The 21,598-nt window shown below is 41.5% G+C and overlaps 1 protein-coding gene across 1 annotated transcript in view; it reads left to right on the top strand.

Annotated features, from left to right (window-relative positions):
- rlf (RLF zinc finger) overlaps window positions 1–21,598 on the top strand; it is a 68,061-nt gene that overhangs the window by 211 nt on the left and 46,252 nt on the right. The gene's annotated exons all lie outside the window — the stretch shown is intronic.

The following is a 21,598-nucleotide window of genomic DNA, read 5'->3' as shown; positions in this document are numbered from 1 at the left end:
GGCTCTTGGAGCGGCAGCGGGAATGGTTTTGATTGTGAGGGGAGGGGGGCGGTGTTTTGTTGGGAGGCTCGGAGAGGGAGGGAGGGACTGAGGGCATCTACTCCAGCAGCCTCTCTCTCTCTCCCCCTCCCCCTGGGCCCGGGGGTGGGGGGGACAAATCTGCACCACTACCTCCACCTCCCTCCCTGCCTCATTATTCCCATTAGCTTCTCAGAGAGTATAATCACCTCACTTCAAAAGTTAACCGTTAAAGGCAGCGCTTGTTTTCCTTTTTTCCCTCAGCCTCCACACTCCATCCAGTCTCTCTAAGAGTTAAACGTGTTCTCTCTCTCCCCCCCCCCCTCCCCTCCAAGTGTTGCTTCAGCCCCGAACAATAGCCTGCCCGACTGAGCAACCTCTCCAACCCCTCAACAGGGGGAAAAAAGGAAGGCGACAAACCATCCAGTCTCTCTTTCTCTCTCTCTCCCTGAATTATTGTCCTTCCAAGAAAAGGGCGCAATCTCCAATCTTTTTTTTCAGTTGGTGGAGATGAGCATTTTATAAGATCATGCAAGGAGATCCAGTGGTGCTGCAGTGACTGATTGGATGGGTTTTTTTTTACCCTTTCTTCGACCGCAGTCTGTTTTGGGATCGACCCTGTCCACCACCCCCTCCATGCTCCAAATCCTTTGAAAGTTTTGTGGATTTTGTTTTGCATAATTGAACTTTTGAAAAGTTGGTCTCCAGTGAAGTGAAAGAAAACCCCTGAATTTTAAGGCATCGCTCTGAAAAATGAAGTAGCTGCAGTAGTTTGTTTATAGAGTAATGGTGTTTAATTCCATTGGTTGTGTATATATCGCAGTTCACCCATGTGTTGGGCTCGTTTATTTAGAAACGTTGCAAGATTTTGTAAAGCACATGAAAATAAATGGGTTCTTAAATGGTAATTTCATCTTTAAATAAAAAGTATTCTAAGGTTTAATTGGTTGCTTGAGATAGGACTGATTGTTTGTCTAATCTTAACATTTATTTACCAGTGCCATTTTTATTGTTTTATTCTGTGGTTTGTAATCTCTCTCCTGACATCTTACACCTAATGGATGTTTGAGTTCTCTGTAGTTTGTAAATTAATGATGGATGCAACACTGAATTTGGTTCAGTGTAAACCACATCCATCCTCATGACTGGTAGAAATGGGAAGTTATTGTATTGCTGCTTAGACTTTACCTCATTTTAACCTACGCGTGCAAAGCATTGTCATACTAGCACTGGATATTTATGCACATGTAATGAATGTAGAAACTGAGAGTTAATTGAGTGCTACAGAATTCCAAATGCTGGATGACACATTTCTCTGTGCATCTTAATCGCTATTGTTTTATCCTAATTTATGCTTTTAAGTGAGTCGGGAGCAGTCCTGGAAAGTAAACACTTTGTGCCGAATTCTGACAATGGAATGTTTTAAGATTTCACTCTGATATGAAGGGAATTGTTCGCTCTACTCCTGGGAGCTCTAGAATTCAGAATTTACTGAGGTCACAAGGGAAGTGTTACACAAGATCTGATCTCGTCTGCGGTGAAAGTTTGAAATATCAAACGTATTGAGGGGTAATTGGCATTTTGTGATGTGCATGATACTCTGGTTCATGAAAATATTGTACTGCTGCCAAGGTCATGTTTGTTTGGATGTTTGAACTATAATCATCTTGTCCACTCTTCCCATTACCACCTTCAAAAGGGAATTTGTGCAACTAACATGGCTCACCTGATCCATTGATTTTTAAACTGCAGGGTTTCATTCAGGTATGTATGTTCCACTTCTACTAATAAGCAAACCAGACAACTGATAGTTAATCAAAAAGTGCAATGCTGTGGATGCTGGAAATAAGACCATAAGAAATAGGAACAGGAGTAGGCCATTTGGCCCCTTGAGCCTGCTCTGCCATTCAATAGGATCATGGGGGTTGATCGGCCTTCTTCTGAAAAGAAAACAGAAAATGCCAGAAATACTCCAGGTCAGGCAGCATCTGTGGAGGGAGAGATGATGGGTCATAGATCTGAAATTAATTCTGTTTCTCTCCACGGATGCAGCCTGAACTGCTGAGTATTTTCAACATCTGTCACAAGTTGGGTGTTTTTAGCTCTTATCTATGTAGAAATATATTGATCTCGAGACATTAAGAAAATCTGAAACTGTTTTATCATAGAATCTGCAGTGTGGAAGGAGGCCATTTGGCCCATCGAGCCTGCACCGACAGCAATCCCACCCATGTCCTGTCCTATCCCTGTTACCTCACATTTACCCTCCTAATCCCCCGACACTAAGTGGCAATTTATCATGACCAATCAACCTAACCCGCACATTTGGATTGTGGGAGGAAATTGGGCCACCCAGAGGAAACCCATGCACACACGAGGAGAATGTGCAAACTCCACACGGACAGGATCCGAGACCAGAATTGAACCTGGGTCCCTGGTGCTGTGAAGCAGCAGTGCTAGCCACTGTGCCTCCTGTTATGGATTAAATATGGCTCTTAGTAAGATGCAAGTTGTAATGCTTGAGTGGAATATATTTTGCGGTGTACAATATGATTTAAGGGAGTTAAAATTTAATGAACTTTGCATGTGTATCTGTTCTGATGACAGTTTTGATGAAAGACCAAACTTGATCATCATCTGGAGTTTGAACTGGTCAGAAATGTGCCCCAGCATCCCAACGTCCAGCACCCCTAAAAGTTGTTCTGCTTAAGTCAGTATGAACTGCTGCGCGAATTGTGCTAGTGTGTCCTGTGCGGTTTCTTGGAATGTTAATGTTGACAAAATGCAAATAGTATCATGCTGGTGTCATGTATTACAGTGCATTGGAAGAGAAGTAGTTGGACAGAAGTGTTGTGGATTAGATGTTCATGCTCAATGTAATGCATGGTGCTGGGATGTATTTGGGTGTTCCGTTTTTAGACTTTGCATTGAAAGTTGCTCCAGGATCTATATCTCTCAATCTGCTTTTAAATTGTACTTTTTGAAATATTGGTAACATCGACCAAAAGCACAATTTTATGTTCCACATATTTGCTGATGACATCCAGCTCTACCTCACCACTGCCCCGCTACTGTCTTTGACTTGTCATGCTGCCTGTCTGACATCCTTTGCTGGATGAGCAGAAGTTTCTTCAACTAATTACTAGGAAGACCAAAGCCACTGCCTTAAGTTCCTGCCACAGATTCTAGTCCATGACCACCAACCTCATCCCTTTCTCTGGCCATCATTTGAAGCCCATCCTAATAGCTTCTTCCATGGTTCAGCATCTAATGTTTGATGTTTCTGTGAAGTGCCTTGCAAGTACTTTGAAGGTGCTATATAAGTGCAAGTTATATTGCCATGGTGGCTCTTAATGGACGCCGCCAAAGGCGACACAAGTAAAAATGTCTGACTCACTGAGACAGGTGGTTGGCTTTAGTGAGTCTGGCAAGTGTTATCTTTGCTGCTGGCTGTTTCGGACATCTGGTTGTTGTCAGTGATACTAAAGCAAGCGATACTTGTTTTGCTTTGAAATGACATACTAACGATTAGAGAGACTTTGGGCATGGTGGTAAACTTGCAGATTTTATATACAGGCAGGAATAAATTGTAACATGGATGATAGGTAGAAAAAGATATATAGTCAGAAAAATGTCTATAATGTGGGCAGTTATGAAAAATTACCACCTTATCAAGGTAGACAGACCTTCAAGGGTTTGTTTAATGACTGTTTAAAATAACAACTGTGCAAATATTAGAGTCCCTCATGTAAACACAACTAAATTTTCCTGTTTGCAATATGAACTCACCTTGTGTAGCATTTGTTGGGACTACCTTAAATAGAAATAATTCTCTTAGGAAGTACTTTTCCTTTTCCCAACAGAGGGGAATTTTTACTATGCAACATTGAGTAGGTAATGCTTCACTGAGCGCATGTATATTAGGTCTCTTGTGGCAACATATGGCACTTGTCATTTAATTGTCAGAAGTTAATTGATATAGTTAAGTGAAGAGGATTGTTTGGTTCGAAGACAGATATAAAATAAGAGACAAATTACAGTTGAGCCCGCAACCGTCTGAACCTGCTGATTCCTCATTGTAGTAAGTTTATCCAGTGAGCAGGAGTGTCCTAGGTTTGATTCCAGGAAGGTGAGAGGCTCAATTTCCCAGTTTGTACTGAGCTGACTCCATCTCCGTGGTCAGGATTCCTCATCCTGATCTGTTTCATCTCATCTGAAAGTGCAGGTGTCTGGATGAGAACAGCGCAGTGTTGGACTTGGCAGCCATTCCATCCATTTAGACATGGGTATGAACAGTGTCTATTCCCACACCAAGGCACTAAATTCCACTGGGGTACAGACAAGCTCACATGGGCTGCCTTACAGCATATTTTCCAGGAAGTCATTCTTTGGAGATGAGCTGGGAAAGTGGACATCATAGCAAGATTGAGCCTCTTTGATTACATCCTCACCTAATTTCTTTACACATGCATTTACCAGCAGTAATTGTCAGATGCACAAGGAAGGCCATTCATCTCTCTCTCCAGGTGCTATTCCCAAAGAGGGTGTTGTTAACCTTGGACCTCCATGTTAATCTTGCCCTGGAGGTATGGAATATCTGGTGGTACATGCATTCAGTTTGTTAGGAAAGTCGTTCTTTGTCTACCTCAATATTTTCCATCGTTGATCTTTCCCATTCGCATCAGACTTTCTAAATCTCAATTTCTTATTAGTACCCATGAAATTCCTGCTGTCTCTTCCTGATCTTGGTCAGTTGAATTTTTTGTTGTCTCAGATTTTATTCACACCTCTTCATTGGCTGAGTGACTTGTCCAAGCTATCTTCATTATGCACCTTAAAAACCACAATTCTTTGGCACCTTTGGCCATCCCAATCCTTCATATTTCATCGGTCGTACTTTGTTGTTAACATATTTCCTAAGGAACAATGTGTAACATTTTCATTTTTCACTGATCTTACGCTCTAGTACGGTTTTCTTTACGTTATTAGACATTTTGTTTTCTTACAAATTATGTTGAGCCCTCCTCACTTTTACTACTTTATCCATCATCTTTTGCAGTTTCTCAGTCTGCAATAAGAATTATGTCATTGACGTATCTTATTTTATTAAATTGTAACCTCCAACTAATAATCCAGGAAAGTCTTCAATCTCAGAATATTTTCCTTGTACAAACTGAATAAATCTGAGGAGATAACACCCCTGTCTGACACTCTCAATCTTCCCGAAATTGCTTAGATTGTTCTCTACTTTCATGTGTGGTTTGTTCCCAATAAAATTCGTATCACTCCAAGATCTTTACCATCAAGGTCAAGAGACTCTAACGATTTCGTCAGTTCTTCATATTTCATCTTATCAAATCCTGCTATAATCAATAAAGTACATGAATACATCTTTTATCTCTCTGGCTCTTTCTGATGGCATGTGTAGCATAAAAAATAAATGAAGATTTAAAATGGACATTCAAAACTGTTTTGAAAAGCTTGAAGACTAAGGAAACCAAGCAACTGATCATAGTTTATTCACCCAGAATAGCCAAATAATCCCCCCCCCACCCACTAAACATCCGTAAATTAACTTTTTCTTTGCTCTTCCTTCCATTTTTGTGACTGGTGTGAAAACCTCCTGACAGTGTTGCTAAATTTGTTTTTTCACCCATTTAATCCACCGTCACCTTGTCCTACAGTCAGGCTTTTGTTTGAAACAGTTTTTTCAATGTTCCTATAAGCATTACTATTGCATATTCTCCCCTCTTTTCAACTTTTCAAGGCTGAATCTACTGAACCAGCTTTGTTTCTTCATGAGACAGCAGTCTGATATTAGGGATTAGTCTTTGCAGCTCTCCTTTGGACTGCCACCAGATCTGGATTCCTGTCCAGTAATAGTCTTGATTTGACTAGAGCAGTGTACTGTGTACTGATGGTGTTCTATTGTTTTAACTCTTATCATTGTCTGCTTTAATTGCTGGCATGCAGCAGTTCAACATGCTGAGCATTGAGTGTGCTGAAACTGAGCATCTCAACTTCATCCTTGGCTATCTTGACACCATTCATGGTATATATATTTATATTGTCTTCCTGTGTATAGTCTTACACTTGTCTCTTTAAGTTTAGTTGTCACTGTGTACAGTTCTAGTCACCCTACTATAGAAAGGACATTATTAAACTAGAAAGAGTGCAGAAAAGATTTACTAGGATGCTACCTGGACTTGATGTTTTGAGTTATAAGGGGAGACTGGATAGACTGGACTTTTTTCTCTGGAGCGTAGAAGGCTGAAGGGTGATCTTATAGATGTCTATAAAATAATGAAGTGCACAGATCTGCTTGATAGTCAATATCTTTTCCCAAAGGTAGGGGTGTCTAAAACCAGAGGGCATAGGTTTGAGGGGAGAGATACAAAAGAGGCAATTTTTTCGCACAGAGGGTGGCGAGTGTCTGGAACAAGCTGCCAGAGGTGGTAGTAGAGGCGAGTACAATTTTGTCTTTTAAAAAGCATTTAGACAGTTACATGGGTGAGATGGGTATAGAGGGATATGGGCCAAATGCAGGCAATTGGGATTAGCTTAGGGGTTTGAAAAAGAGGGCGGCATGGACAAGTTGGGCCGAGTGTACCTACACTAGATGGACTGCAGCAGTTTAAGATGGCGGCTCACCACCGCCTTCTCAAAGATGATTAGCGGTGGGCAACAAACCTTCCATGATGTTGATAGCTAGAAGTGGAGGTCCCATTACCAATCTGAGGAGACCTTCACTTGGCACTTTGTTCCTCTTCCTTTCCCCTGCTTCCTAACGCATCTAACCAGTACCCGCTGCTTCAATCCTTCACTCAATTTATCCAATCCCATTTTGTCATTTGACTGCTCTAATTTTTTAGATGCCCAGAATGTGGAATTTTGCCAATCCATAAATGAAGTCACTGGATGAGAGCCAGATAACACCCTGGTCCACAAGCAATCTATTGTTCCAGTTGAGATTGGCTCAAGACAGACCTCCTTCCAAGCATGTTATCCTGACTGAATTATATTTCTATTCCTTCACTGTTGAGCCAAAAACCTGCAAATTCCTAACAGCGCTGAGTGTACCTACACTAGATGGACTGCAGCAGATTAAGATGGCGGCTCACCACCGCCTTCTCAAAGATGATTAGCGGTGGGCAACAAACCTTCCAGAAATGCTCACATCCCATGAAGGAATAATAAAATATGACTTGGAACAGCTTTTAACATATGAAATGGAAGTAAGAGTGGACTATTTGAGCCTGTGCCACCATTTAATATACGCTGATTTACCTCAATTCCACTATCTTGTCCGATCCCCATATCCCTCAATCCCCTTGTTATCTACAAATCTGTGGATCTCTGACTTGAATGTGCACATCTTTTAGGCCATCACAGTATTTCCAGGCTTGAGTGTTTGATTTGCACATAGGAAATAATTGGAAGAGAAGAAAGATGGAGGGAAGGAAACAGACTCATGGCCATCTTTTGGGAGATTAGGAGGGGTGACTGGGAGCTTGGTGAAAAACATGAGTTTTGAAGGTATGAAGAGGCAGAGGGAGATCCAAAGAATAGGTGTGAGGTTGCTGAAGGCTCTCTCCATTGATGGGGTGAAAAGAATGCTGCATGACAGGCCAGAGTCAAAGGGTGCTAGAAAGGATACAAGACTAGAAGAGGTTGGAGAAATAGGGTGGGAGAAATTAAGTTGAGAGAGGTTGGGGAGAGGGTGAGGATTTTAAACTTAATATTTGAGAAGGGAAGGGAGCCATTGTAGGTTAATGGGGAAATTGGATTAATTGCCCACAGGACTTGTATAAATGGGAGGGTCACCAATTGGGGTCTGGAAAAATTGACGCTAAAGGTAACCATTTTCCTAATTTCTATTCTCATGCTAACCACTTCAATTGGACGATAAATCCTGACATTGAATTGTATCTAGCTCATTTGATAAGCGGATGCTTTGTTAAATCTCTATCTGCCTAGTTAGGCAATGATAATCATCTACAGTATTTTAAAACTCAAGCAAACAGCTCTCAGGATGTTTGGAAGGATATCATGACTGGTTGAGACTGGAGCGTGATCTCAAACTTGGTTTAATTTCTAACTAATGGCGTGTTCATGTTGTCAGTAAGATTTTAATTTACCTGTGAAATCGTAACACTTATTTGACCCATGAAAAAAACTTGGTTGTGTAATTGTAAAACTGCCTTTCCAAAATTGATGTTAGCTGAAAACATTCTAAACTTTCTAAAAAAAAAATAATTCAAGTGGAGTGGGTGTTTGCTTGGTCAGTATTTATTGCCCATTCCTAATTGCCCTTGAACCGCTGCAGTCCATGCGGTGTAGGAACATCCACAATGCTTTCAGGAAGTGAGTTGCAGGGTTTTGACCCAACGACAGTAGGGAAATATGGCAATATAATCCCAATTTGGGTTGGTGTGTGACTTGGAGGGGAACTTGCAAGTGATGGTGTTCCCATGCATCTGCTGCCCTTGTCCATCTAGATGGTAGAGATTTTATGTTTACAAAATAACACAAGAATTTGGAGCAGGAATAGACCAAGTAGTCTGATCCACCATTCAGTGTGATCATGATCGATCTTGGGCATCAATTCCATTTTTTTGCCCACTCCCCGTACCCCTTAATTCCTCAAAAGACTGAAACTCAATCAACCCCACCTTTATATGTATTCAACGATTGACCATCCATAGCCCTCTTGGACAGATAATTCCTCACAAAATTTTGAGTAAAGTAATTTCTCCTTATCTCAGTCTTAAATGATTGGTGTCTCAACGTGAGATATTGCCCCTGTGTTTTAGCTGATGTGGGCAAAAATTGGCAGAGTATAATGTAGATAAAATGTGAAGTTATGCAATTCGGTCGGAAAAATTGAACATTATTTAATTGGAGAAAGACTGCGGAAAGCTGCAGCACAGAGGGATTTTGAAGTCCTCATATATTGAAAAGGCCAGCATGCAGGTTCAGCAGGTAATAGGAAGGAAAATGGAATGTTGGCCTTTACTTCAGAGGGAATGGAGTATAAAACTAGGGAAGTCTTGCTAAAACTATACAAGGCATTAGTTAGACCATGCTTGGAATACTGAAGTTTTGATCCCCTTAACCAAGGAAGGATATACTGGCATTGGAGACAGTCCACTAGGTTGATCCTGGATATGGAGTTTGGTATCATCAGGAAACATTCATGGCTGTCTCTTTATTCAAATCATGGATATAGATTATAAATAGCTGAGGCCTAGCACTGATCCTTGCGGCACTCCACTATTCACTGCCTGCCAACTTGGATAAAGCATTTTTTATCCCTACGCTGCTTTGCATCTATTAACCAATTCTCTAAACATGGTAATATATTAGCCCCAAGTGCCTCATAGCCTTTCTATGGCACCTTATTGACTCCTTTTTGGAAATCTAGGCATGCTACATCTTGCTGGTTCCCCTTCACCTCCCTAATAAACATCCTCAAAAAAACCCCAGTAAATTTGTCAAACAAGATTTCCCTTCAGTAAATCCATGTTGACTTGATCTGATCATGCAATGTTTTTCAAAGTGCTTGTTGAGACTTCCTTAATAATTTCCAGCAATTTTCCAACAACTTATGTTAGGCTAATTGGCCTGTGGTTTCCTATTTTCTCTCCTTTCTTGCCAACTTCCAATGTAATGGGACTGTTCCCAAACCCAAGGAGTTGTGCAAAATTGTAGCCAGCACTTCCATTATCTCTGCAGCTATTTCTTTTAGAACACTGAACCATCGTCCTGAGAATTGTCGGATTTTAGACTCTTAACATGTACGAATTCTGTTTCTCTGCTGATATTTTAATTTCCTCAATCTTTAGAGGTCTGTTTCTAGTATGAGAATTTTCTTTCACTGTGAAGACAGACAAAAATTTGATCAGTGCCTCACATCTGTGGTGGGTAAGTTGTTGGAAGATATTCTGAGAGACAGGATCTATAGGCATATAAAGACGCAAGGACCGGTTAGGGACAGTCAGCATGGCTTTGTGTGGAAAATCATGTGTCTCAAATTTGATTGAGTTTTTTGAAGGGGTAACCAAGAAGGTAGATGAGGGCAGTGCAGTTGATGTTGTCTATATGGACTTTAGCAAGGCCTTTAACAAGATACTGCATGGTAGGTTGTTGCATAAGGTTAAATCTCACGGGATCCAGGGTGAGGTAGCTAAATTGGCTTGATGACAGAATGTGGAGATGCCGGCGTTGGACTGGGGTAAACACAGTAAGAAGTTTAACAACACCAGGTTAAAGTCCAACAGGTTTATTTGGTAGCAAAAGCCACACAAGCTTTCGGAGCTCTAAGCCCCTTCTTCAGGTGAGTGGGAATTCTGTTCACAAACAGAGCATATAAAGACACAGACTCAATTTCTCAAATAGCCTGTCTTGATGCTCTCTCCACTCACATTGTTTTGTTTCTTAAAGACTTGATTAGTTGTAAGTATTCGCATTCCAACCATTATTCATGTAAATTGAGTCTGTGTCTTTATATGCTCTGTTTGTGAACAGAATTCCCACTCACCTGAAGAAGGGGCTTAGAGCTCCGAAAGCTTGTGTGGCTTTTGCTACCAAATAAACCTGTTGGACTTTAACCTGGTGTTGTTAAACTTCTTGATGACAGAAGCCAGAGGGTGGTTGTGGAGGACTGTTTTTCAAACTGGAGACCTGTGACGTGTCTCAGTGATCGGTGCTGGGTTCACTGTTATTTGTCATTTATATTAATGATTTGGATGAGAATATAGGAGGCATGGTTAGTAAGTTTGCAGATGACACCAAGATTGGTGGCATAGTGGACAGTGAAGAAGGTTATCTCGGATTGCAACGAGATCTTGATCGATTGGGCCAGTGGGCTGACGAATGGCAGATGGAGTTTAATTTAGATAAATGCGAGGTGATGCATTTTGGTAGATTGAACCAGGGCAGGACTTACTCAGTTAATGGTAGGGCGTGGGGAGAGTTACAGAACAAAGAGATCGAGGGGTACATGTTCATAGCTCCTTGAAAGTGGAGTCACAGGTGGACAGAGTGATGAGGAAGGCATTCAGCATGCTTGATTTCATTGGTCAGAACATTGAATCCAGGAGTTGGGACGTCTTGTTGAAGCTGAACAAGACATTGGTAAGGCCACACTTGGAATACTGTGTGCAGTTCTGGCCACCCTATTATGAAAAGGGTATTATTAAACTAGAAAGAATGCAGAAGAGATTTACTAGAATGCTACCAGGACTTGATGGTTTGAGTTATAAGGAGAGGTTAGATAGACTGGGACTTTTTTCTCTGAAGTGTAGAAGGCTGAGGGGTGATCTTATAGAGGTCTATAAAATAATGAGGGGAATAGATCAGCTAGATAGTCTACCTTTTAATAGATCAGCTAGATAGTCTACCTTTTCCCAAAGGTAGGGGAGATTAAAACTAGAGGGCATAGGTTTAAGGGAAGAGATACAAAAGGGTCCCAGAGGGGCAATTTTTTCCACGCAGAGGGTGGTGAGTGTCTGGAACAAGCTGCCAGAGGTAGTAATAGAGGCGGGTACAATTGTCTTTTAAAAAGCGTTTAGATAGTTCCATGGCTAAAATGGGTATAAAGGGATATGGGCCAAATGCAGGCTATTGGGACTAGCTTAGGGGTTAAAAAAGGGCAGCATGGACAAGTTGACCCAAAGGGCCTGTTTCTATGCTGTAAACCTTTACGATGTCCTGACTCTGACTCTGCCTTTTCTTCATTTCCCCATGGTAATTTCTCCTGTCTCTGCTTCTAAGGGACCAACATTTACTGACCAGTTTATTCATTCTATTTTTTTCCCTTTTCCAACTTTTTGCTGGTTTCTAAAACATTCCCAATCCTCAGACTTTCCACTGTTTTACATTGTAAACCTCCTCTTCTGATATTATCTTTAACTTCCTGATTAAGCCAGGGGTGGGTCTTTCTTGCTGAGTTTTTGTTTTTCTATGAAAAGTATTTTTGTCGGACATTTTGAATTTTCTTTAATATTAGGGAAGCAGTACTGAGCAAATTGATGGAGCTGCGGGCTGACAAGTCCAGGTCCTGATGGATTTTGTTATAGGGTCTTAAAATAGGTGGCTCATGAGATAGATGTGTTGGACTCTTCTTCATGAAGGGAGGGAGGCAGAAAACAGAAAATTATAGACCAGTTAACTTGACCTCTGTGTTGGGAAGTGTGTTAGAATCGTTAGAGGTTATGGCTGGGCACTTAGACAAGCTCAGGGTAATTGGGAAGAGTTAGCATGGTTTTATGAAAAATAAATCATGTTTAACAAATTTGCCAGATTTCTTTGAAGGAATGATGTGCTGTGGATAGAGGGGAACCTGTAGACAGACTTGGATTTCCTGAAAGCGTTTGTGCCACATCCGAGGTTATTGCAAAAAATAGAAGTTCATAACATGGGGGTACCATATTAGTCTGGATTGAAGATTAGCTGACTGGCAGAAAACCAAGTATGTATCAATGGATCTTTGTTTAATTGGCAAGATGTGATGAGTGGAGTCCCACAGAGGTCTGCTGGGGCTTCAATTTTTTACAGTTTATATCAATGACTTAGATGAGGGGAGTGAAGACACGGTAGCTAAATTTGAAGATGACGCAAAGATAGGTAGGAAGGCATGTTGTGAAGAGGGCATAGAGTTTGCAAATGGAGATAGGTTGAGTGAGTGGGCAAAAATCTGGAGTAAAATATGGGAAAGTGTGAAGCTGTTCACTTTTTTTGGCAGCAAGAATAAAAAGCCAGAGTATTATTTAAATGGAGAACGACTGCAGAATGCCGAGGTGCAGAGAGATTGAGATATTCTTGTGTATGAACCATGAAGTTAGTATGCAGGTGCAGCATGTAATCAAGAAGGCTAATGGAATGCTAGTCTTTATTACAAGAGGAATTAAACATAAGGATTTTATGCTTCAGTTATGCAGGGCGTTGGTGAGATTGCATTTTGAATACCATGTGTAGCTTTGGTCGTCTTATTGAAGAAAGAATGTAAATAAGAACATAACATAAGAAATAGGAGCAGGAGTAGGCCATCTAGCCCCTCGAGCCTGCCCCGCCATTCAATAAGATCATGGCTGATCTGACGTGGATCAGTACCACTTACCCGCCTGATCCCCATAACCCTTAATTCCCTTACCGATCAGGAATCCATCCATCCGCGCTTTAAACATATTCAGCGAGGTAGCCTCCACCACCTCAGTGGGCAGAGAATTCCAGAGATTCACCACCCTCTGGGAGAAGTTCCTCCTCAACTCTGTCTTAAACCGACCCCCCTTTATTTTGAGGCTGTGTCCTCTAGTTTTAACTTCCTTACTAAGTGGAAAGAATCTCTCCGCCTCCACCCTATCCAGCCCCCGCATTATCTTATAAGTCTCCATAAGATCCCCCCTCATCCTTCTAAACTCCAACGAGTACAAACCCAATCTCCTCAGTCTCTCCTCATAATCCAAACCCCTCATCTCCGGTATCAACCTGGTGAACCTTCTCTGCACTCCCTCCAATGCCAATATATCCTTCCTCATATAAGGGGACCAATACTGCACACAGTATTCCAGCTGCGGCCTCACCAATGCCCTGTACAGGTGCATCAAGACATCCCTGCTTTTATATTCTATCCCCCTCGCGATATAGGCCAACATCCCATTTGCCTTCTTGATCACCTGTTGTACCTGCAGACTGGGCTTTTGCGTCTCATGCACAAGGACTCCCAGGTCCCTTTGCACGGTAGCATGTTTTAATTTGTTTCCATTGAGATAGTAATCCCATTTGTTATTATTTCCTCCAAATACCTGACAGGTGGTTCAGAGGAGATTTGAGATTGATACCTGGAATGAGCAAGTTGTTTTACGAGAATAGGTTGGAAAGGCTGGACTGGTTTCCCCTGGAGTTTAGAGTGTGGGTGATTTGATTGAAGTATATAAGATCCTTAAAGGTATTGACAAAGTGGACATTGAAAGGAAAGGGAAGTCAGTTGGCTGAACAGCCTGCCTTCTCAACCTTGCTTCCTTGCCTGAGGTGTGGCGATCCTCAGATTAAAAATGCCACAAATGTAATTGGTTTTAAGTTTAAGATTATTGTTTGTGATTGGAGTATGTAGCTTTCAAACTTAACATGGAATTTGGTGATGTTAGGATCACTATTTCCCAGTGGATGTTTTACTATGACAATTAACCCTGTTTCATTCCAAAACACTATCCAAGAAAGCTTTATCCCTAGTTGTTTTCATAACATGTGTTTCCAAAAAAAGTCTCTCAAACATTGTACAAAGTCATCTTCTTGCCAATTTGATTGCTCTGGTCTATATGAAGAATAAAGACCCCACAATTATTACATTTCGTTTGTTGCAAGCTCCAGTAATTTCTTGTTTAACGCTCTGCCCAATGGCATAGCCTTTGTTCGTGGGGGGGGGGTTTATAAACTACTCCCACTAGTGTTTTCTGAATCATGCTATTGCTAATTTCCACCCATACTGATTCAACTGAGGCCAGATCCTTTCTCACTAACATCCTTGTGTCATCTCTTCCTTTCAGGGCCACCCCTCCTATGGCATTCTGTTTGTCTTTCCAAAATATTGTGTACCCTAGTATTTATTTCCCAACCTTGATCACCTAGTAACCGTTTTCTGTATTGGCGATTAGATCTAATTCATTTATATATGAACTGTGTCACCAGTTCATATATCTTATTGCAGATGTTTTGTGCATTCAGATAAAGAACGTTTAATGTTTATTTTTCCTTCTATTTCCTGCAATGACCTTTATTCATTGATGTACAATTTTTGGGGGGCAGACAAAGTGACGTTGAGATCACAACGAAATCAGCCATGATCTTATTGAATGGTGGAGCAAACTTGGAGGACTGAATGGCCTACTGCTAAGTCCTATGTTCTATGTCCCTACCTGTGCCATTCTGCTTGTCTTTGCGTTATTATACTGTTCCAATGCCTCAACCTTTGGATTTCTTGAATGTCCTTTCCATAGCCCTGGTTATATGATTGGACAGGACACTGGCCCTAGCCATTTCAAGTGGAGCCTATCCCAACAGGATAACTCATTCTTCTCCAAGTACTGATGCTGGTGTCCCCTCTTCCCACACCATCCTTTGAGGCATGTATTCAGTTCTCTAATCTGCTTTACTGTATGCCAGTTGGCATGAGGCTCAGGTAACAATCCAGAGATGATTACTTTTTGATCTACGTTTTCATTTGAGCCCTAGCTTTTCAAGTTCTCAGAGCAGAATATCATTCCTGGTTTTACCGATGTTTTGTTCCCACATTGAACCAATTTCATTGCTACATTCTCGTTCCTCATATCTGCCTCACTCACATTTACACACTCTCTGTCCCCCACCTTAGACCAACTCTGCCTCATCTAAAAGGTGTGTCTCTGTTGCCCAGAACAAAGTATTCGGGCGACTTTTCCTCCTCCCTGGTGCAGCTCAGCCTCCAGCTCAATGCCTCTGAGCCAATGCTGCTCAAGCTGCAGGCACACCAAATATATTTGCCTTGGGATCACACTGTTGTCCAGGACCTCCCACATTCTGCAATTGAACAGCATTACCTGTCCTGCCACCTGAATTATGTATTAATTTATTATTTATGTTCACAATCCCTACTCCCAATAAGCGTTATTGCTAGTAAACTTAAATTGTAGTATGAGTTTTTTTAAAAAGTACTCTCCAATCAGTTAGCAGTTTCCCTTTGATGTGACACTCTGATTTCTCACTGAATACAGTCAGTCCATGATCTGAGGTCCCACCCCCACCCCACTCCCACCCCCACACCACTCCCACCCAAAGCTCTTTTTAAGCCCCTCTTGTTCATTCCCCTCACACAAGCCTTTCTGGGTATCTCTTGGGTTTGGAAAGTGCTGTCAAAGGAGCCTTGGTGAGTTAGTGCATCTTGCAGCTGGTACACACTGCTGCCACTTCATCTTGGAGGTGGAGAGTGTGAATGTGATGCAGTCAAGTTGGCTTTTTTGTCCTGGATGGTGTCGAGCCTTTTAACTGTTGGAGCTATACTCATCACAAGTGGAGAGCATCCTGTTACACTCCTGACTTGTGCCTTCATGGTGGACAGGCTTTGGGGAGTCAGGAGGTGAGATATTCACCACAGAATTTCCAGCCTCTGACTTGCTCTTGTAACAGTATCTGTACAGCTGGTCCGGTTTAATTTCTGGCCAATGATTGCCTCCAGGATGTTGCTGTATAATGGAGAAGCCCAATTATTTTTGTTCTGTTAGTTATGGGAGTGATGAAATTGGGAATGTGGGGAGAAAAAGATTGAAGACAAATGGGGAATTTATAATGGAACAAAGACATGGCTGACCTATTGAATACTTTGGTCCTGTCTTCACAAAGGAGGACGCAAATGTTGGAGCACCAGGTTTAGTGAGGTTATTCACTTTAGTAGCAAAAACAGGAAGGCAAATTAATATCTGGCCATAAATTAGGAGAGCGGAATGTGCAATAAGACCTGAGTGTCCTTGTACACCAGTCATTGAAGGTAAGCATGCAGGTGCAGCAGGCAGTGTAAATGGTATGTTGGCCTTCGTAGTGAGGATTCGAGCGCAGGAGCAGGGATGTCTTGCTGCAATTATACAGGGCCTTGGTGAGGCCACATCTGGAATATTCTGTGCAGTGTTGATCTCCTTAACTGAGGAAGGATGCTCTTGCTCTAGAGGGAGTGCTTAAAGGTTTACCAGTCTGATTCCTGGGATGGCAGGACTGATGTATGATTGAGTTGGTTAGGTTTGCATTCTCTGGGGTTCAGAAGATGCAAGAAGGATGTTCCTGATTGGAGGGGGGTGGGGGGATGTCTACGGTCCAGTACCAGGGGTTGCAGTCTAAAGATACGGGTAGATCATTTATTGCTGAGATGTAAACGGAAATTTCTTCACCCAGAGTGGTCAGCCTGTGGAATTTGCTACCACAAAGTAGAGACCAAAACATTGTATGTTTTCAAGAAGCAGTTAGATATAGCACTTGGGGTGAATGAGATCAAAGGATATGGGGGAAGGTGGAATCAGGCTATTGAGTTGGATGATCAGCCATGACCATAGTGAATGGTGGATCAAGCTTGAATGGCCACCTCCTGCTCTATTTTTCTGTTTCTAGAATATGAAGTGTATTGGCTGTTTTTATTTTTGATGCATTAAAGCTGGTTGTTCTCAAGGCAACTATAATAGTTTGGCTTATAAAGCTGCACAGTTTCAGGAAACGACAAATTATTAATTTGTTGAAGGGTTTGTTTCCATAGCTTGTAGTCCTTCATTGATTATAATTGAGGATCTCATGTTTTTGATACCTACTGCTACCATGTTCCATCTTCAGATGTGGTAAAAGAATGGATTTGTGTGGGCTTCAGTTTGCTTGCCACTGCTTCTAGTTATGGCATAGGTATGAGGGACTCAAAACACGACCTAACTCCATTGGTATATTTGTTATTGCATGAAATGGGTGCAAATTTGGACTTTTAACTTTCTGATTATACTAACAGCACCCTTGGGGACAGCATTATATTGATTCTATGTACATACTAACTTGCCATCATGACTTTAGTTGAACAGAATTTACAGATGGGCAAAGTCGGGAATTTATTTGTCAGGCAGCATGGTTGGTGCAGGCTTGGAGGGCTGAAGGGCCTCTTCCTGTGCTGTAATTTTCTTCTTTGTTCTAGTATTGAATCTGAACCTTCTGTGTGCCTTCTCTCGTAGATAATGCAAAGATATGTTTGAAAGGGTGATTAAAGTGATTTGCAAAAGAAGCAAATGTGATGTGAATAAAAACTTTTTCATATTGAGTATTTAGGATCTGAAAGAGGAAGTGTTGTGAAGGCAGGGTCAATCGAGGCAATCAGAGGGCATTAGATTGATTCTATTCAATTAATGTGCAGGGGAATAGCACTAAATCATGCTTGTTTGGAGATGGGCCAAATGGCGGCCTCTCGTACTGTAACAAGAGATAGGTGAGATCCTAAATGAAAATTTCTCATCAGTATTTACTGTTGAGAAAAGCATGGATGTTAGGGAACTTGGGGAAATAAATAGTGATGTATTGAGGAGTGTACATATTACAGAGAAGGAGGTGCTGCAAGTCTTAAAGCGCATCAAGGTAGATAAATCCCCAGGACCTGATGAAGTGTATCCCAGGACATTGTGGGGGGCTAGGGAGGAAATTGTGGGTCCCCTAGCCGAGGTATTTGAATCATTGATTGTCACGGGTGAGGTGTCTGAAGATTGGAGAGTGGCAAATGTGCCTTTGTTTAAAAAGGCCTGCAGGGAAAAGCCTGGGAACTACAGGCCAGTGAGCCTCACATCTGTGGTGGGTAAATTGTTGGAAGGTATTTTGAGAGACAGGATCTACAGGCATTTAGAGACGCAAGTACTGATTAGGGATAGTCAGCATGGCTTTGTGAGTGGAAAATCATGTCTCTCAAATTTGATTGAGTTTTTTGAAGGGGTAACCAAGAAGGTAGATGAGGGCAGTGCAGTTGATGTTGTCTCCATGGACTTTAGCAAGGCCTTTGACAAGATACCGCACGGTAGATTGTTGCATAAGGTTAAATCTCACGAGATCCAGGGTGAGGTATCTAAATGGATACAAAATTGGCCTCTTGACAGAAGCCAGAGGCTGGTTGTAGAGAATTGTTTTTCAAACTGGAGGCCACTTCCAAGCACCACACTTTGGGAGGAATGTCAAGACATCGGAAAGGGTGCAGTGGAGATTTACTAGAAAGACACCAGGGGTGAAAGAGTTCAGTTACGTGATGTAACTAGGAAAATAGGAAGTGTTCTTGGAGCAGAAAAGGTTAAGTGAGCATTTGTTATACATTTAAGTTATTGTGTGATTGCTTTAAGATCCGATCACATGGATTTGGGGTGTTTCAGAGACATCTGCTTTTAGTTTCAGTTTCTTCTTTGTACCGAGTTCCAAGAATAAACTTTTGTTAATTTGAATGTGTGTGTGCGCAAACCACATCTTTTTTTTGTGTAAAACCCACAACCCCTAACATAGTTAGCACATTATAAAATGAAAATTGGCGACAAGTCTGGATTTTGTTCTATGGAGAAATCCTAGCTAGGGGGGGGGGGAAGAAATTATGCGTCCTCACTCTTGAATGTTAGGAGGCTGGGAGCACCGACAACAGGATTAAAATGCCAGTGAAGGAAGGCCAAGTAAGAAAAAGGCTGTGTGTGGTTTTAAAATAGGGGGTTTTCAAGACCAGAGATTCCGGGCAGTACGTGGCATATTTGAAAAGAAGGGATGCTTTACCATACGGCTGGGCTCATTTGAAAAACAAATAAAGTCAACAGTCTCCAGGAGAGAAAGGGGGACACTGGGAAGGAAGTAAATAAAAAATATACTGAGCAGTCTCCAGTTGCTCACGCCTGCAAGAGAAATGGCAAGTCCATTCGGATCCATGAGCCCTTTCAACAAAGAAAATGAATCAGAGTTCCAACGCAGTGTTTTCAGTATTTTAGTACAAGCAAATAAAATTGTAAGTGAGTTGCTTGCACCGGTTTTTGTCAGTACAATAGTAAAACTTGCAATTTTCTCTGGAGTTTGGTTTATCCAGCAAAGTCAAGGACAACAACCTATGATGGCTTGGCAGAGATCCTGGAAGAGCATTACTCCAAAGCCATTGATCATCGCAGAGCAGTTCAGGTTCCACAGGCATCAAGTGGAAGGTGAAGCATTGCTCGGTTTGTGGCAACTTTAAAAAGGCTGGCACAACATTGAGTTTGGTGAGAGAAGATACTCAGATTGCTTGTGGTCTCCAAAATGAGGCTGTCCAAAGAAGATTGCCTACTGAACTTGTTTTAACTTTAAAGACAGCAACAGAAATTGCAATGTTGATGGAGCTGGCTGCTAAAGACTTAACAATTTGGTGCAGGGACGAAGATCCACAGGTTGGGAACTGCCCATAAGAAGTCAAAACAGGAACAAGCATGTCACAAATGCGTCAAAATGGGCCATTCAGTGAATAAATGCTAGAGCATTGATAGTCAATGCAAGATTGTGGCAAAATGGATCACATTGCAAAAGCTTATTGGGCTAGACCAGCTTCCACTGAGAAGAATATTCATAAGAAGAATCTGGATACCTTCAAGAAGAAGACAGATTGCATTCTACAAAAGAATTTACAACATGGAAGGAAATAATTAGGACTGTGTAGAAGGGAATGTCTGGAAGTATGATATAGAGCTCTAACTGAACATCTTATCTGTACAGGGTGAATCTCACTGATTTTGGGTGATTCCAAAGTTAGGATGGTGCTGCTGTTTCTTTAATTCCTGAGACTACATACCAACAAAAGCTGAAGCATCTTCCTTTAAAGCAAGCTGATGTGATTTTAAGGACTTACATGGAAGAGATCATGTCGTTAAAAGATTACATCATGGTCAACGTAGAGGTGAGTGGACAAACAGTGGAGCTGCCTCTGTGGTCTCTAGTAATTTTCCAACTGTATTTGGGAGATTGTGGTTAGAGAAGATTAAACTCAACTGGAGTGCTGCCAACAGATTGGTCAATGTCAAAACAGTCCTTTAGCGCCTTCTGGATAAATACAAAAGTGTATTCGAAGAGACACTGGGCTCAATGAAGGGAGTTCAAGTGAAATTCAAGATAAAGTCTAATAATTAACCAAACAGTCTCAAAAACAAGAGCGGCACCATAAGCGACTACAGTCGAAGTAAAAATTGTACGACTTGTTAACTGGTTGCAATGAGTGACTGGGCCATCACACTTGTGGCGATCTTATAACAATCATAAAAGCAGTGTTGTGGGCTGATCAACATCTGCTTCCTTTAATTGAAGATTTGTTTGCTGGGTGGGCATAAATTCAGAAAGATTGATCATAAGTATATTTAGAGATGAACAAAGCTGCTGAATCTCAACCATTATTTACCGCTGTTGCTCATTTAAAGTATTTTTGTTATAAATTGCCTTTTGGAGTAACATCCGCGTGTGCCCTATTCCAAAGATCGATGGATCAGATTTGAAGCGGTCTCCCTGCACAATGTTACCCCCTGGATGACACGCTAATTACAGAGTCCAGGGAACAAGAGCACTTGGATAATTTGGAAGCAGCATTGGAACATCTTCAAACACACGGTCTGGTATCAAGAAAGTGAGATGTTTTCCCAGGAGTCAATTCAGTATCTGGGTTATGTTATTGATAGCGAAGGTCTACATCAAGCACCTCGAGGATGGACGCTATTTAAGAAGCACCACGTCCAACAAATTTGATGCAATTGAGGTCCTTTCTAGGATTGGTAAATTATTATGGCAAATTTATTTCTAATTTAGCTACATTATTGAAGCCATTGCATAACTTAGTGTGAAACAGTCATGGGACTGAACAAAATGTGAGAAAGCATACAAGGATGTCACGGATACTTCAGACTTCTGCAAAGCATCAGTTCATTTTAATTTGAAGCTACCATTACTGCTTTTTTGCGAAGTTTCACCTTATGGATAAGGGGCGGTTGTTTCTCATGCCTTTGGGAGAAGAGTGACCAATAGCTTTTGTTTCATGTACCCTGACTAGCCTTGAATCTAACTT

The sequence above is a fragment of the Mustelus asterias genome, chromosome 21 (genome assembly GCF_964213995.1).
Source record: "Mustelus asterias chromosome 21, sMusAst1.hap1.1, whole genome shotgun sequence".
Taxonomy (NCBI): domain Eukaryota; kingdom Metazoa; phylum Chordata; class Chondrichthyes; order Carcharhiniformes; family Triakidae; genus Mustelus; species Mustelus asterias.
The sequence above is the reverse complement of the archived record's forward strand: the minus strand, read 5'-3'. Positions and strand labels throughout refer to the sequence as shown.